At 44.3% G+C, this 18,414-nt stretch overlaps 1 long non-coding RNA gene across 1 annotated transcript; it reads right to left on the reverse strand.

Annotated features, from left to right (window-relative positions):
- Window positions 1-5,802: 5,802 nt before the first annotated feature.
- LOC311033831 lies at window positions 5,803-6,596 on the reverse strand. The gene is made up of 3 exons (XR_014599549.1): window positions 6,553-6,596; window positions 6,139-6,284; window positions 5,803-5,855 (listed from the first exon to the last, which is right to left on the reverse strand). It is a non-coding gene; the product is annotated as an uncharacterized lncRNA (long non-coding RNA).
- Between the last annotated feature and the right edge of the window lie 11,818 nt (window positions 6,597-18,414).

The raw sequence follows: 18,414 nt of genomic DNA on the forward strand, positions 1-18,414 counted from the left end.
AATTTACTTGGGTAAAACTACAAAAGTAGTGGCATCAAAATGTACTTAAGGATAGTAAGGGGTCACGCCCAAAATGACGTTTTCTATCGATTACTCACCGGCAGCGGTTCTGTATGGAGATACAAAGAATCTCCTTTGTGTCTCCATACGGAACCGCTGCCGGTCATCAAATTATTGGCTTAGGAATGCGACGGAAAGTTATTTTCGGGGTAAACTATTCCTTTAAAATACCAAAAGTAAAAGTATTCCTTATGCAGAATGTCCCATTTTAAGTTTTCAAAATGTATACCGGTACAAATCTTTTGAAAATAGCAGATCTACAAGCTCACAACGTGTCACTTCGTGCCACGCTGCAAGCTTGTACAACAATTTGTGTACAATTCCTTGACATGAAAAGGTTTGAGAACCACTGAGAGGGCGTTTGTAAAATGGGCCTCAGGTCTTAATGGGCTATGAAACACTGATTGCATGCAAGTCGGGGTGAAGAACACAGGTGCACTGACCAGGTCAGTGACCGTCTCTCTCAGCTCCCGGACTTTCTCCTCCAGGTCCAGGTTCCTCTCCGTCAGGGTCTCCACCATCTCCTCTGACCCCAGCGCAGCATCCACCTGTGACACACACACACAATCATTACAAGAGGCACATGGTTTGAAAGTCACGTACAATTATCCATATCCATTTAAATGTCACTTCACCCAATCCCATTCACTAATATCTGCAAATTTGACAGAATGACATTCATATCTGCAAAGGAAACCTGTTTAACCCAAATGGATTGCCTCTTACATTTTTTCATCACTTTGTATTGTGTTTCTTTTGCTGTGCTTTTGTTCTTTTAAACATTCTATTTTTTTGACAATATCAGCATCAGCAAATACAATATTTAACCACTTTCATTCAACGTCCCGTCCCAATTTTGGGCATGTAAGTGAGAATTTTAGGGCTTAAGTGGTTAAATAAAATTAAGTTCATGTGTATTGCATACTTAGCTGTTTGATTGTTCATTGTATAATTAAAGTGTGTAAAATGTATTGTTAAAGTAGTTTAGATATGGTGAAATAGTAAACTAGAACATGTTACCCCTTAAAAACGGGAAAGGATCTGTGTCATTTTAGATTTTATCTGCCATTTTTTTACATTTTTGAAAGATCTTGGAAAAACTACTGGTTTAGAAGGCATTTGCAGAATCGGCCTCAGGTCTTAATGATAAAGAGCATTAGCAGTCATCTTTTTAAAGAAAAAGATGAAATGATCTTCATTTTAAGCATGTGGTTCATATCCTATACAGGGGAAGACAGTACCCCCTCTTCAAAATGATAGTGATTCGCTCTAACTGTCCGTACCTGTTCTTTCAGCTCATCGATAGTTGCCTCGGCTAGTGTCATGTCCTCTTGGAGTTTCTGCTTCTGGCTCCTCACAGTGTCCAGCTCCACGTTCTTCTTCTCCGTCTGCTTCTGCAGCTTCACGTGCTCCTGCTTCTCTGACGAGGACAGGTCACGCGTCCTGTGAACATAACAGGGGGGTTAACAACTTACAATTAGAGATGTAACCGATACCATTTTTTCCCTTACCGATCCCCATAACTTGCGCATCTCATTTAAACAAATCTAGGACAGTGGTTCTCAAAGTGGGGTTCAGGGACCATCTGAGTTCCTTGAGGGGGTTCCAAGAGTATATAATTTGTACACTCTCAGGTAAATAGTACAAGTAAAAGTATAAAACAGTCGTGCAACATCAATTGAAGAAATCAAAATATGAATGAAATATCATGTAATTTATGTGGTATCGGAATGTCATCCTCGCCAATACAGATGCCAGCATTTTAGGCAGTATCGGCAGCTTTTCCGATACAAGTATCGGTACAACTCTGCTTACAATTTGACAGGGAGGCAAAGCCATAACCAGACTATGTCTTGTTATTGTAAAAGTACAATGTGCGTGTGTCCGAGGCAGCAGAGGACACCTACATATCATTTAAGTCAAGTGGTTTATTTTTAAACCACTTGCTTTTGTGGATAATGGTTATTATGACTATCATGCTGTTGTCAAGTCATTCCTGATTGGAAACCATTTGGGTCAACTGCTGTTGTTTTTAAACAGATGTACACATTTTGACTGACCTGACCAAGGCCTCCTTCAGCCTGCCGTTCTGCTCCTCCAACTGTTTGACATGGTAGCTAGAGGCCGCGCCGTCTGTACCTGGAGGGACAGCGTGATGAGAGGAACCCGGTAGAGGTGGGAGAGAAAGATACACACAGGGAGATAGGGTTGATAGAGAGAGTGGCGTAGAGAGAGGAGTCAGAGAGAGAGAAAGAATGAGAGAGACAGCAAGGAACCATTGGACAGAGAGACAGGGGTGGATGGGTGAGAAAGAGAGACAGATACAAAACATTAAGAAACACGTGTACATAGATTTTTGAGCAGTGATTATCAACCTTTATCATTTTGAGGACCCCCAGTTTGTTTTGCATGAGGTCGCGGACCCCCATTTCATACGATTCTCATCTCTGGGAGCCCAATCTACATGGCAAGGCATCAGTCTGAGTGTGTAAATGGAACCAAATGGACCACTACGGGTCCATTTGGTTCCCGCTATAGACTCTGAGTTAAAGACCCATTAAGGGTCGATTTGGTTCCTAGCAATCAATCAAGCTGGGGACCCCCTGGAACCCCCCCAAGGACCCCTTCAAGTTCCTCAGTCTGGCCCTACAGGCCACTACATTTGGTGGCCAAGTATATTTAAGGAAATTGGAATGGAATTGCTTGCAGAGGGGCTCACTGAATCTCGCAATAATGTTGACATAAGTGTGATTAGCAAGAGAGGAATGTGTGTGGCAAGTGTAATGTAAAAAGCTCACATTAGATACGGAAGGATCCACACACCAACAAAGTTCTTCCTCAGACACTTTCTCTCTTTTACTTACATTGGGCGTATAGAAACAAAGATCATTTCAAAGTACAAAAATGTACCTGTGTGACATTTTAGGTTAGCCAGGACTGTATGGATGAGGCTATAAGGCTCCATGTTGATAAGCAACAGAACTCACCTTCAGGATTTGGGTCTTGGGGTGAACAAATCTCCAACACACCAAGGTCTGGTTTCTTTATAAAAAACTGAAACGCCTCCTCGTCAACTTCAGTGTTCAAGTCATCATAGACTTTTAAGTCTGAGGTACTAGGAATTTCAAATTTCTTGGCAACTGAAGACAAAACAAGATTGCACAAGCTTATTGATAAATCTGTTGTGCAATTGATTTAATTTGTATTAATGTGTCATAAAAATGGATTAAAATAGCCACAGAAAATTCAATCATATGAGGAAGATTGACAGCCCTACTGAAGACATTGAATCACTCTATCCTAAATAAAATGGATTGTGCCTTCCTTGTACTGTACACCCAGCATGTTGTTGCATATGACAGTGGTTCTCAATTTTTCATGTCAAGGACCCCCCAAATTGACAATTAGCCCACAGACCCTCATTTGAAAAGATATGCCAGGGACCCCCTAAGAAGACTTTTACGGCTCTAGCAGTGATTCTCAACCATTTTAATATCAAGGACACCCATTTAATGGCATGTCTATCTCTGGGACCCCAATTTATATTGTAAAATCAATGTTAAGACAGTGTAAAAATGGAACCAAATGGACCCCAATCATTTGTACACCATCAATGGCATAGGGCATGCTGTGGAACAATGTTTCACTCACCACACTCCAGAAATGATGTAAAAGACAGTGGTCCCTCAAAGCAGATGTATTTCTGCCGGTCAAGATGTTTCACACGTACAGCATGCATGCTTTGATGGAGAAAACATAATAATGTTACTAAGACGATATAGGGTACACAACTCATGCAGTATGAGGAGTGTTACTTTAGAAACTATTACAAAAGCACTATCTACAGGCAGGCTATCTAGCAGTGGTGTAAAGTAACAAAGTACATTTACTTAAGTACTGTACTTAAGTACAATTTTGAGGTATTTTTTACTTGAGTATTTCAAATATACTATTGTAATTACTTTTACTCCACTACATCTCAGAGGCAAATATTGTACTTTTACTCCACTACAATTATTTGAAAGCCATTTTAGCCCTACTTTATAAATATGCTACTTGAAAATAGCAGATCTACTATCTGCTATTTTTCAAACATTCTAGTACTTTAAGTATATTTTATGTTTGAAGTTTAAACACAGAAACACGAGGAGACAAAGAGATGTTGAGCTCTCTCAGATGCCTCACCTGTCTTTAGCGACTTCTTTCTTCTCCTTCTCCTTGTCCTCTTCCTTGCCCTTGTCTTTGTCCTGGTCAGTGATGATGTCCGACACCAGCTTGAGGGCACGTTCTGTGATGGACACAATCTTCTGGATAGCTTGGAGTTCATTCTCTGAGGGATAAATGGCTGCATGCTTGGTCATTACGTAGCGATCGTCTGAAGAGTCGGGGCGACGAGGCGGCTAAAAGAGAAATGGTGGAAAGAAAACTATTCATTCACAGGACAAGAAAGGAATCGCAATGAGGTTTCAATTTAGTTCATGTAAGAGTATTCCAAAGAGTTACTATTCTCAGTAGGCAATTCTGTAACCAATTACTTTTTAATGACAAAGACATAGTTCTGCAACAAGTTACTTGATTAACTCAACGCAAAACTGCATTCAAATAGTAAAAAATCACACCTGTGTGAAGGTAGCGGCGCCTTTGATATATTTTGTCATAGATATGTGTTTCTACTAGAGAAATAATATTAAAAGGCTTCCAGTGGCACTAAATAGTGCCATTGGAAGCGAATCACCAAATGCATTCCAAGGTAAGTGGCAAAAACTGATCTGTCATAGCTGATAGAGTTGGTACCTAAAAAATAAACTTTAGGTACCCACTCTATCAGCTTCTATCTTCGTAGCTTTTTGTAGCAGATATACAAACTTCGCGCTCTATACCTTTAGGTATAGAGCGGATATTAGCCCTCTATACCTGGCTTTTGCGTCAACGTTCTGATTGGTCAGGCTCTCCAAGGTTCTGATTGGTCAGGTCCGTCAACGTTCTGATTGGTCAGGTCCGTCAACGTTCTGATTGGTCACTATTCATGACATCACTATGGTACTATTCCTGACGTCACTATGATGTCATGAATAGTGACCAATCAGAACGTTGACGGACCTGACCAATCAGAACCTTGGCGAGCCTGACCAATCAGAACGTTGACGGACCTGACCAATCAGAACCTTGGCGAGCCTGACCAATCAGAACGTTGACGGACCTGACCAATCAGAACCTTGGCGAGCCTGACCAATCAGAACCTTGGCGAGCCTGACCAATCAGAACGTTGACGCAAAAGCCAGGTATAGAGGGCTAGCGCCGCTAAAAACACACCCAGTGTGAAGTGGGCGGTGTGGTCATCACAGTGGTCATCACAGTGATGGAAGCTCACTTAAAAAAAAAAAGTTTTTTTTTAAAGTGCATAGTCCTATTTATAGGTTATTAATTTCATCATGTGTCTCGCTAGCCAATCACAGTGCTGAATAGAGTCAGCGGGGGTGTCCAGGGGCCACCCATTGTGGGTGGAAGGGGTGTTCAATGGGTAGCCAATCACAGTGCAGGGTTTGGGGGGTACAATGGGTGGCCAATCACAGTTCAGCAAATGTCAATGTCCCAACCTCACATATAGGGACGGCTACACCGCCCAAAAATCCACAGGTCCCTGAGGCTGAGGGATGGGCATGACAGGCCGGACCCCCAAGAGACCGGGCGGCCCAGGGGGCCCCTGAGGATAGCCTCCGTCGGGCATACGGCGTCTGTCAGCCCAGTGGTGCTCTTCTTCCATGCGTCTCCAGTACATGTCCTCTTCATAACGCCTGGAAAGTTTCAGCAGTTTGGGGAAGAAAAAAAAAACAGTGACCTGGGAGTTCAGCAGATTAGACATGGAGAATGTCCACTGATGAACCACTTAAACCCTATATACTTAGTCGACTGGGATCACCCAGCGGTCTATACTTGGTTCCCTCCCGTTTTCCCCTCTACATCAAATCTCTGTGGAAAATACATCTGCACTATTTTCGGCAGATGTTTTCCCCAGAATGGAGACGCAAGTTAAAAAAACAAAAAAACATCAGCTGGTCATCAAAGACCTCATCGTACCTCATTTCCATTCTCCAGCGCTCCTCTTCCTCTCTCCTCCTCCAGAACTCTTCTTTCTGCATCTGCTTCCTCATCTTCTCCTCCTGAATCTTACGGGCACGGATGCTAGGCTTCACCTCCACCTGAAGGTCAGGGTTCACCTTTTTCTAAAAGACCAGGTGAAGAGGAAATGTCAGGACAGATGACGGCATGATCAACTTATGACTTATTGTTTAACCATTCAAAATAGTTCAGTCTAGTGTCCTGGGTCGTGTAGATTACTCGCTTCGGTCTAAAAACCTGTCATGCTAAAAATAACGTTGTCCCAGCTAAAACATGACTTGAAGATCAGTTCTTATCAGCAAGCGACATCAGCCAAAGATAATACATTAGGCATAATAACACTTGTGCCTGCACCTATGAAAATGTATCAACCTTGTACTGCAGTCGATGCCTCCTTCCCTTCAGATGCATCTCCTTCGCGTTGGGATCGTTGAAACTGCATTCACACAGCTTGCAGTGGAAGGCAGCGGATGACTTTGCCTTCATCGTTGCGGACCTAAGGAGATGGGTAACACAAAATGTTCAATTCCCTCTATAGCAGTGTTTTTTAACTTGAACTCTTATAGGATCCAACAGCATGGCTCCAATGTGGAGTTAATTCTGTGTAGCGTGCATGCAAGTTTAGCACTGATCGGTACTGTGGTTTGTGACACACAGACCCTCTCATAGACAGGTAGGGTATGGCCGAGCAACGCCGTAAAAATACAATTGTACGGCAGACTCAGAGCCAGTCTTCATTTTAACTCTTTTATACCTGTGTTTGATGGAGTGCAATATAGAACGATTACATCCCCACATCCACAGCACTGGCCTTCCCCTCTGGTTCATGGCCAGTGGGGTTTGTTAAACAAAAAACAGCTGTCTCCCTATTTGGGCTGCTGCAGTTGTGCACACTTTTTTGCCTTACTAAAAAAAAAGGACAATTTAACAATATAATTTATACTCACAAAAATAACTGATCTACAAGCTAACAATGTGTCGTGATGCGACGTGTTAGCATGTAGATCTTTAGTCTCAGACCATTGCTATTGGGCACAAACACTCTTCCAATATTTCATAAATTGCCTATTTAGTGGCGAAAATAGGCGATGCAAGGTGTTGTGAGTTTGCAGATGGCATTGGATGAAGTGAACAGCCAACAAATACGATAAAACCCGAAATTGTGTCTACTAATGACTTCATCCTTACTGCTCCAAAAGACCACAGCTAGAGAAGTTATTATTTGTAGCAGGGCCTTATTTTTCAATCAAAAGTTACCGTAAACTTACCATAGACATTAGTGAACACCCAACCTCTAATCGTAAATAAACACAAAAAATGAATTGATTAACTGATAAGAATTTGCAAATCAAAATTTTTATCATGCAAAAACAAACAAAACATCACTATTAACACACAATCCCATTCAAAGATTCTTAGTATTGGTTTACTTAAAACTGTGACATTCCATTTTACATTTTACTGAGGAGTCACTAGTCCACAGATGCTTTGACTAATGGACAGCATACAAATGCAATAAATCACAATAATTTAATTTAAAAAAAAAGGAAAACAATGACCGTTTCCATTTGCAAGGGCCAGGAGTGAACTAATGGTCATTTGACTGCATGGTTAAACTAGGTTATACACTTGTTATTCTACAAGGCACAGAACTTCAAGAAATGTTAGGTTTGGAAACGCACGCCTGGTCGACGTCCATCACTACACAAGTTGGCAGAGACTTTGCGTGCAAAGCACGCTCTGTGAAACCAGCTTCACTCTTTATTAGTGATGAGTGTTTGAACCACTTTCAACCTGGTGTCCCTATTTTGGGCACGTCATAGGTGCAAATTGTCACAAAAAAAAAGTTTCATAATTTTTAAAGTGAAAATGGAAGTCGTTTTCTTTATTCATTGTGTGATAAGTACATAGGGGTTCAATGACTTAAACCCTATATACTTAGATGGGTGTGCAAGGGGTCTGTAATTGGCCCCGTCCTTTTCTATCACTCATCAATCTCTGCCGATCTACAAGCTCACACAATGCCTTGTGACGTGTAGTGAGACGATTTTTGTTTTCACTGAATGTTTGCCTATTACGACAAGCCCCGAATAGGGACGCTAGGATTCATGTGGTTGAACTGGTTAAATGCAGAGCTATACTAATCAAACAGGAATACAGCAAAAACACAGTACAGAGCATAATGGCAACAAGGTGAAGAATGAAGTCATTGTCAAACACCGCCAGGAGACGTCAACATTCAAAGGGGACCTACTGACCAACAGAGTTGATCTTGGGGGCGGAGGCCTTCTTGACGGGGGCGGTGGAGTTGGCAGACGACAGACTGTTGCCGAGCGCCCCCCCCATCACTGTTTATTCGCCATCCTAGGCAGCATGATAGCAAGCCATGTTCAGCCATTGCTTGAGCATCATGCAAATTGCTGTGTGGCTTTGATTGATTGAATTCTTTATCAGCAGTTTGCAAAAAGTACAGAGGCACAGTAAGGCCTACACAATAATGCTAAAAGGATAACACAAAAATCCCTGAGGGCTTGTTTCCATTGTGGTCCTGCGTATTCAATTCATAAAGGCCGAGTTCTGTAGGTGGACACATGTTTTTTTTCTAAAATGAAATTATAGCTATTCAATAAAGGCTTTACCTTCAAGAAGGATTTCCCCTTTTCTTTTCAATTGAAAAAAATGTATTGTACATCATGCTGAATATCAGTATTGTGGTAAGATCTAAAAACACTGCAGCATGATTTAATACCACAACACAGTCACAGACAAACGTTGGTAATCATTCCAGCGTGCGTCAGTACGGCCAATGCTCTCATATCATAAATCTCATATTTGGGAACACACCTGTTGACATCTTTGCTTTAATTGCCAAAACACGTCAAAGCTAAAGTTCCCCTTATGACTTATGAAGCTGTAAAAGGATTGGCTTATGTCTTTATTAAACCAGATATGCAAATATGTTCTGTTTTTTTTGTCCTTCCAAACACCTGAACCAAGCATAGAACTTGCGTACCGGTCATATATGCATACATCTGTGCCAAATATACACAGTATAGAGACAAGTACACAACGTCCAGTAAGCCTGCCTGTATGTGGGCGTGTGTATATTGAATGAGGGTTAATATCTTTTGAGACCGTTTACAATCCATTATGTTCCTAAATAATGTGTTTATCGGTGTCAGCCAGGGGTCTATAATGGGCCCCCTCCTTTTTTACCCCTTTACAAATATCTACAATCTCACAGTGCGACACGTTGAAAGATTGTAGTCAGATTAATGTAGTTAACCACATTAATCCTGGTTTACCCATTTTGGGCATGCCATTATAGGCAAAGGTTTAAAGACTTAAAAAATATGTTTATCAAAGTTCTCAAATTTTGAAAAATAGTCAATGTATAAAACTTCATAAGACAAGCTGTGAGCTTGTATCCCAAAGTACAAATTAGTGCTTACGTGGTTAAGCCTAATTCATAGGTAAAATGGTGTCGCTGGTCAAAAAGAACTGATCTATGCGAGCAAGTGACACATGATGGTAATACATGGTAGCATAAAATAAATACATTACCTTCTGATGCTTGGCCACACGGATATGAGCGGCGTAAGCGTCGGCTCCGGTGCAGGAGACGTCACACAGCTCACAGCGGAGCTGGTTCTGGACGCCGCGGGCAGAGCTGCTGGTTCCTCCACTGCTGCTGCTGCTGCTACTGCTGCTCTGAGACACCTTGAGAGCCGCTTCCTTCTTCTTGTGCTTCTGGCCCTCTAGGTGCTGTATGTCTGGTTGGAGAGGAAGGGGGGTTACTATTCCTTCATTTGAGACACCATTTGCTTCAAATGTAGGACGTATAATGCAAGCCAAGCATGGCGTTTCAGCATAAAATCTAATCATGTATTAAGTCGGACAAACCTGCAAAGTTTGTTAAACTAATTTGATCAGTGTAAATGTAGAATTGATATACAGCTTTTCAAGGTACTCAAACAAGCTTGTAGATCAGGTTTGTTTTTGGTCTATAACAACATGCCCAAAATAGGGAGGCGAGGTTCAAAGTGATCCCCACCAGTCTTTAGGCTTCAAAGACCACTTGAGAAAGAGGTACTCTAACCCACCGTTTCCCAATAACTTCTTTCAATCTGTCTTCTGACTGGAAAAGCACTACTTCTTAAATCAAGTCTAACACTGGCATGAAGCAACCAATAGATTACATCGTGATCCCTGCCCACTTTCCACAATTCTGTCCTTCTAAGTTGGAGCAGGAAGGGACAAATATTTAGACTAAAATAAAGTCTTGATGTGGGCATAGATTTGCAAGTAAGTCAGGTCAGTGTTCTAGTTAACCAAAGTTATTCATGGATATAAATGTGAATATGAATTCCTATTCATGAACATTTTATAAAACCTATTTGCCTACAATTTTGAGGTATTTCTACTTTACTTGAGTATTTCCAATTTCCAATACTTTTACTTCTACTCCACTACATCTCAGAGGCAAATATTGTACTTTTACTCCACTACAATTATTTGAAAACTTTAGTTACTAGTTACTTTTAATATATAAATTATTACATTATAAAACATACCTTAACCACTTTAGCCTTATTTTATACATAGTCTATTTGAAAATAGCCGATCTACAAGCTCACAACGCGTCGCAGCGCGACGCGTTGTGAGCTTGTAGATCTGCTATTTTCGACGTGTGCGACAGTGAAACGTGTCTGGGCGGAAACAATTGCTTGACAGTTTGGTTCCGCATCGACAGTTTCTCCACAATTTAGAGACAAATGTGGGCACATAATCATAAATATGATGATCCTAATATACAATTGAGAGTGGCGCGCATGCGCGACCGACACGGTACGACCGACCGTGTACCGTCTACTGTCACTACGGTCCTTTTCAACCCCAAAACAAGCCCCAAAAGAAGCGCGACCATCCGCTTACAATAAGCGGACATGGCAGTTGCCAGGTTCAGAGAAACAAGCAACCAGGTTAATGAAAACAACCGCAAAGCCACGGCGTCCTCTAACATTAGTGTTAATGAGGGTTTATAAAAGGACTGTATATGGGGGACTGGTTCTATGGGTTTCTGCTTCATTCGCCCCCGGGGCGTCGATCAGGACACAATTGACAAGGAGATTTGATGGTAGGTTTATGACCGCTTTACTGTTGTTGTAGGCACAGGTGATACAGGCATGGGATAGATAATGAAGGATGGTACAGGCACTGAGTGCGACTTATTGAATATGGTTCTGCAATAAACACACAGATAACAATAATGAATACAAAACCCACACATAGGCCTCCAATATATCACAGTCATATCATATATGATACTATCCTAAAATAGTATATAGTATGCATTTACAGACGGTGCACAGTTGTGAGATATGCATAATACCACTGATCTACAGTAGTGAATTGACTACACCATACACCTCTAACAATACACCTTTCATGAGCTGCTAACATCAAACAGCCAATTATGGTGATAATCACCGCAGCCCTGGACTGCGCTAAAGTGGCTTGGCTAAAGGGGCTTGATTGGGCCAACCGCAGCTGCGGGACGTTGCGCTAATGACTGCGCTCGTCAGATTCACACAACCAAACATTTCCCAGACCTGAAGCGCTGCAAAGCGCCTAAACATATAAACGTGCACCCAGACCCAAATACACTCTCTTGCATTACATGTTAATATAAACGTAAAGGAAGGTTTAAGCACACAATGTGGGGCATCATAAGAAAGAATGATACAATCAATAGCTGTCACTCAAACCAGTACAGGAGCCCAAATAAACGTACAAAACCATCAGTCACTCAGATAATCATGGTAGATGACAACTGCAGACATTATAGAACTAAATAATGAACTTACTATAATCAATGACGCATATAGGCACTGCAGTGCTGTACAAATGTAGTATGTTTGCAGTGAGGTGAACGTGGATTTCACCTCTCTGCTACACGCTGCTGAATGAATGAAAACGCCCCAGAATGCATCGCGCACTTAAGGTGGGCAGGTGCATATTACTCTTAAGGTGGAACCAAAGAGATAAATGATAGTCAACTTATAATACTGCTTGGAGCCTTTCTAACAGCCGCCCCCGAATGTACCGGGTACATTCGCTCCACAGAAACGCGATAGTCTCTAATGTACTACGAGGGGGTGGCGGTGACGGTAGCGCTGTCCTCCTGTTCGCCGGTCAGGACAGCTGGCAGGGGGACCAGCCTGGCTACTGGTCTGGTGTAGTTGCGATATCTGAGCCTCTCCTCTGCTGAGTGGACTTGGGCATCAGTGCTGGGGTGGAACTTGGTGACATGGCCGATGGGCCACAGAGTCTGTGGAAGCTGAGGGTCCATCAGCATCACGACAGAGCCCTCTGTGAGGTCGGCTGGTGTAGAGTGCCACTTCTGGCGAGTCTGCCGGCTGGGCAGATAGTTACGGAGGAAACTGTACCAGAAGCTATCTGGCGGAACTTGGGGGTGCCTCCAGCGACGTCGGTTCAGTAGCTCGGTCTCTGGATACACGATCTGGGGTACGGATCCATCCGGCCGCCCCGTCAACAAGACATTGGGTGTCACGGGATCGAGGTCGGTGGGGCAGGACGAGACGTACCTCAGCGGCTTAGAATGGTGCAGATGACTGTCGAAGTCTTGAGTGATGAGTCGGCCAGGATCCCACACAATTGGATGGTCGAGATCTTCGGCACGACAGAGTCTGCCGCAGACACGAATGAGCCTCTCCTCTTCATCCACCTCAGGTGACAAGGTGAGCAGTCTGCTACTGGATGGGACAGGCTTGCCTGCTTTCAGGAGCCGCAGCTCATCTGGGGAGCTCTCACGCTGGGCTTCCTTGAGTATGAGGACCTCTGCATTGCGGTAATCTTCAGCAGTACAGCTGCTGCTCTGATCTGCCGCCCCATGCAGCATCTGCGCTGTAGCTTCTAACAGCTCGTTACAGGTGTCATACTGCTTTGCCTCTGTGTCTAGTGAGCTGGGTGTGGTCGAGGTGACACCACAGAAGGTTGACTTCCGCAGCTCAGAGGCGTCGTTGTCGTGTTTGACATTGGGCTCGACAGTCCACCTATCTACGGGTTGAAGGAGGAACGGAGGCCCTTGGCTCCAACTGTTGGGCTTCACAAGGTCTTGCAGGGTCTTGTCCCTTGTGATATCGTCAGTGGGGTTCCTTCCTGACTCTACAGATCGCCAGGCATGTGGGCTGGTTAGTTGCTGTATTTCTGCCACTCTGGTGGCGAGGAAGATGTTGAAGCGGCAGGACTCTGACTGCAGCCACATCAGCACCGCTGTGGAGTCTGTCCACAGGACAGTCTGATCGAACTTCGACGTGAGCTCATTCTCTGTGAGCTTAGCCAGTTGGGCTCCAGTGACAGTTCTACACAGCTCGAATCTGGGTGGGGAGAGGAGTCGCTTGGGTGCAACTCTGGACTGGGGCAGGGGGAAGGGCAGAAGGACTTGGCCTCGACTGTCCTCATGATTTAGCTTGGTGACGGAGCCTGCATCCTCCAGCTTCTGGATCTCTGTGCTGTAGGCTTTGGCACGCTCTGGATCTTCAGCCAGTTGTTGTTCTGTGGTCCACAGATTCGGCATGATGGCTTCTTTGGGGGCATGAAGGAGAGGCATGTCTCCCTTGTGCGGAAGGGGCGTGTCGTAACGCAGGACCCCTGCTACCTCCATGTGGAGGGTCTTCTCTTCCAGCAGGGCTACCGCTGCGTGGTCTTGACTTTGTGCAAACTCACGTGGGTCCCGGTGGCTTAAGTTGGATACGGTCGGGCGTGGGCCCCTGTAGGTCTGTTCTGCTGTGGCTGCTGTGTCACGGCGCAGTGGAACAGAAATCTGCTGGCCCCGTCCCTGCATCCATGAGGCTTGTGTCATGGAGACTGGAAGGTGCTCAGGCTGTTGGAGTTTATAGGTTGCTGCATAGGACAGGGCTCTTGGAGGTAGAGATTGTGCATACACCGGCTGGTGGTGGTTTAGAGGCTGCTGAGGGGCATAAGCGGCTGCGTAGGGCGTAGCTTTGATGGGTAGAGGCTGGGCCGCAGGCTGGTAATGGTACGGGGGCTGCTGCGGCGTCGACACTGCCATGTAGTGTGTAGGCCTCAGGGGTGGAGGCTGCACGGCAGGCTGAAAGTGGTGTAGAGGCTGCTGAGGTGGATAACCTGCTGTGTAGGTCGAAGCTCTGTGTAGTGGAGGCTGTGAGGTAGGATCCTCCTGATGGCGCCGAGGCGCGGTGAAGGAGGAAGCCATGTGGGGAGGATAGGGCTCTCTGCTTAGCTGCCGGGGTTGGCGGTGCAGTGGTTGACTGCCGCCCTTTGCCGGTGACTGTTTGCAGCAGCTGGCTGACATGGCTGGGCTCTTCATCAGCTGTAGTTCCACCATCAGCTGATCTACTCTGTCCTCGATCGGTTGAGCTGACGGCTCTTCGAGGTCCGCTATGTCTGGCCATGGCGGGGGGTCTGACCAGTCCTCTTCGTCCTCCATGCGGACAGGATGGGGGTCACAGTGGCTGACGGAGTGTGGCGTAGCATGCTGAGGGCTGACTACTGTGTTGGTTAGCCTCCTCATCTCAGCTTGAACTTCATGAGTGAGTCTAGCCACATCACCGTGCATGACCTGCTGCGTCTGCTGTAGCATGATGTGCTCTTCCTGTACGTTCCTGATGTCATCTCTCAAGGTGCGTTGCTGGGGTGCATGATGGAGTGAAGGTGGTTCTCTAATTTCCTCCCTAGGCTCACTCTCTGGATACCGTAGGTGGGCTAGCTGGGTTTCCGGACTGTACCTCTGCCGCTCCCGGTAGTACAGGTCCGCCTCTTGTAGGACAGCATCCCGCCCGTGGTGATCGATGTAGGGAGTGGGGGTGGAGTAGAGGGGGGTCATCTTGGCCGCTCCCTCCTCGTGAGATGGCCACTCTTGCCCATGCCTGTTTCGCTGCCTGTGCCACATTAAGTAGATAACTTGGTAGTTATTGGAGTGGCTTGGTGGGCATGTCTGACGCCATGCTTGGTGGTCTTCAAACTCCATATTGTCCAGGGGTAAATGAAACGTCCGGCTCGAGGGACCAAATGTTAATGAGGGTTTATAAAAGGACTGTATATGGGGGACTGGTTCTATGGGTTTCTGCTTCATTCGCCCCCGGGGCGTCGATCAGGACACAATTGACAAGGAGATTTGATGGTAGGTTTATGACCGCTTTACTGTTGTTGTAGGCACAGGTGATACAGGCATGGGATAGATAATGAAGGATGGTACAGGCACTGAGTGCGACTTATTGAATATGGTTCTGCAATAAACACACAGATAACAATAATGAATACAAAACCCACACATAGGCCTCCAATATATCACAGTCATATCATATATGATACTATACTAAAATAGTATATAGTATGCATTTACAGACGGTGCACAGTTGTGAGATATGCATAATACCACTGATCTACAGTAGTGAATTGACTACACCATACACCTCTAACAATACACCTTTCATGAGCTGCTAACATCAAACAGCCAATTATGGTGATAATCACCGCAGCCCTGGACTGCGCTAAAGTGGCTTGGCTAAAGGGGCTTGATTGGGCCAACCGCAGCTGCGGGACGTTGCGCTAATGACTGCGCTCGTCAGATTCACACAACCAAACATTTCCCAGACCTGAAGCGCTGCAAAGCGCCTAAACATATAAACGTGCACCCAGACCCAAATACACTCTCTTGCATTACATGTTAATATAAACGTAAAGGAAGGTTTAAGCACACAATGTGGGGCATCATAAGAAAGAATGATACAATCAATAGCTGTCACTCAAACCAGTACAGGAGCCCAAATAAACGTACAAAACCATCAGTCACTCAGATAATCATGGTAGATGACAACTGCAGACATTATAGAACTAAATAATGAACTTACTATAATCAATGACGCATATAGGCACTGCAGTGCTGTACAAATGTAGTATGTTTGCAGTGAGGTGAACGTGGATTTCACCTCTCTGCTACACGCTGCTGAATGAATGAAAACGCCCCAGAATGCATCGCGCACTTAAGGTGGGCAGGTGCATATTACTCTTAAGGTGGAACCAAAGAGATAAATGATAGTCAACTTATAATACTGCTTGGAGCCTTTCTAACAATTAGTCAACCCAGTACAATGCTCGGTGCAGATAAACACTTGTTGAACCAAACAGTGCGTCAAATGAATGTCTATTTACTGCTAGTAAAACAGTCAAATTACAGCAGCATCTCCTTCTAGCGTTAAACTCGTGTTACTCCAGTGGTTCTCAAACTTTTTCATGTCAAGGACCCCCAAATAGACGCTTATTACCCCACGGACCCCCATTTGAAAAGATAAGCCAGGGACCCCAATAAGAGAAGGTTTTTACGGCTCTCTAGCAGTGATTCTCAACCATTTTAACTTCAAAGGACCCCCAGTTTGACATCCATTAGGCTATTGACCCCCATTTAATGGCATTTATATCTCTGGGACCCCAATTTATATTGTAAAATCAATGTTAATTTAACTCTGAGTGTCCCCAAATGGAACCAAATGGACCCGTTAGGGTCCATTTGGTTCCATTTGGACACTCTCAGAGTTACAGACCCATAAGGGTCCATTTGGTTCCTATCCATCATTTAGCTGGGGACCCCCTGGAACCCCCTCAAGTACCCCTGGGGGTCCCCGGACCCCACTTTGAGAACCAATGAGTTATATCACCACTTTTAACAGCCTGCTCAGGGACTACAGATGAAAGCTAGCTTCTGGCTAACTCTGGTTCATTACACGGATGTGAAAACCAACATGTTGATTAATGTGCACTGTGTCCCTGGTAAATAAATAAACATGATAGCAATACTGTTGATAATGTAATCATTTAAAACGTCACTGCCATGCAGAAGTTGTAGGCATACTTTTATAGCCGTTAGCACTGGTTAGCCTAGGTTGTTTTTAACCCAGTTTCAGAGGCTGCTTAAAGTTAGTTTTAGCAGATCTACAAGCTCAATTTTAACAGACAAGATATAACAAATGCAATGTTGATTAAAAGCTGCATTCTGCGTTGTATAATGAATTGTTATGGACAGGTCGATTGTGACATAAGTTTATGAAAACAAACCAACAGAGTCCTGGGGCCTGAAACAAACGTAACCTGGCGTTTGCACTTAATTCATTTAAGGCCCGTACATGTACATAAACGTTCAAATTTCAAATATAAAGTTCTTACCTCATGGCCACGGATGTGACAATTCTGTTCGAGCCCTCAGAAGTAACCGTATCTTCAGTATTGTTCAATAAAAAGCATTTTAATCCGATCGGTGGCCATTTTCTCAGCATGTCCGCCATGCTTTCAACTGCATTACCCATCGGTTGGTAGGTGTACTGCACTCTGATAGACTGTGCCAGCTATGAGCAAATGGCCACCAATCGGATTAAGATGCGTTTTTATTGAACAATACGGAAGATACGGCTACTTCTGAGGGCCCGTACATAATTATAACATCTGTGGCCATGGGGTAAAAACTGTGTTTGAAATCTGAACGTTCATGTAGTCCAAAAAAGGCGGGAAAAAATACAAATAAAGTAATAAAGGCGGGAAAATAAGTAATATTACTCACCTCAGACAAAAGACGACGAAATGAAAGTAGATCAGTGATATATGAACCGAAATCAAGTAGAACAGTTTCCATAGTAATCTATCATCGACCGGAGAGACCTAGTATCGAGCGACCTAGCATCCGCTGGAAACCTTGAGAAGTGAGCCGAGCTCTGCGGGAACGGTGGATTTAAGGGGCGGGACAAACCAACAAGGGCTGTGATTGGTCTGACAAGCAGACATGCGTACATGCAAGAGGGCATCCCCGGGAATCCCCTCTCACGTGTACGCAAGCTTAGCCTGCTCTTTTCCCCCCCTATACTAAACCACTTTGCCAAAAATAGCAGATCTACAAGCGTGTAGATCTGCTATTTTTGGCTAAAGTTCTCCTCAGAATAGGAATGCTTGGTTGAAGTGGTTAATGTAAAAAACACACAAAGATTTGGCGGACCCCCTGTAGTAACTCTGAGGACCCCCTAGGGGTCCCGGACCCCCTGTTGAAGACCTCTGGTTTACAGTTAAAAAAAAATACAAATACTAATGAAGTGGGCACCTCAAATTTGCTATTTTGTCCAAAATGTAAAAAAATAAGTAAAGTGTACATATTTGAACATGCACGGTACATCACAATCACACTTAACT

Source organism: Gymnoscopelus microlampas (assembly GCF_963454915.1).
Source record: "Gymnoscopelus microlampas genome assembly, chromosome: 18".
NCBI classification, from domain to species: Eukaryota; Metazoa; Chordata; class Actinopteri; order Myctophiformes; family Myctophidae; genus Gymnoscopelus; species Gymnoscopelus microlampas.